The sequence below is a fragment of the Octodon degus genome, unplaced genomic scaffold (genome assembly GCF_000260255.1).
Source record: "Octodon degus isolate 3935 unplaced genomic scaffold, OctDeg1.0 scaffold00014, whole genome shotgun sequence".
Taxonomy (NCBI): Eukaryota; Metazoa; Chordata; class Mammalia; order Rodentia; family Octodontidae; genus Octodon; species Octodon degus.
Window position 1 is genome coordinate 10,856,889 of NW_004524590.1, and position 515 is coordinate 10,857,403.

Genomic DNA, 515 nt, shown 5'->3' on the forward strand with positions numbered 1-515 from the left:
TTTTAATTTGCATCTCTCAAATGACCATTGACGTTGAACATTTTTCACATATTTATTTGCTGTTTTTTTTTTATCATTATAGATGCCCATTTTGGACTGGGTTTTTAATTTGGAGAACTGATTTTTTTGAGTTCTTTATATATTCCAGATATTAATCCCTTGCCTGAAGAATAGCTAGCAAAAATATTTTCCCAAACTGTAGGATGTCTCTTTACCTTGTTGGTGGTTTCTCCTGCTATGCAAAAGCTTTAAAGAAGATGAGATTCAAGTTGCTGACAGTTCTTGTGCAATTGGGATAGTTGGTATAGAACAAAAAGTCTTGCAAATACAAAAAAGTCTGATCTATTTTGATTTTAGTTCAGTGCATGGTGAAATTTTTTTTATCAATTTTTTATCTACTTTTAATCTTTTCCATGTGGAAAGCCAGTTTTCCTAACACAATTTATGAAAGAGTCTATCTTTCTCTCAGTGAAGGTGTTTTATTCCTTTGTAAAAGATAAGGTGGCTGAGAACGT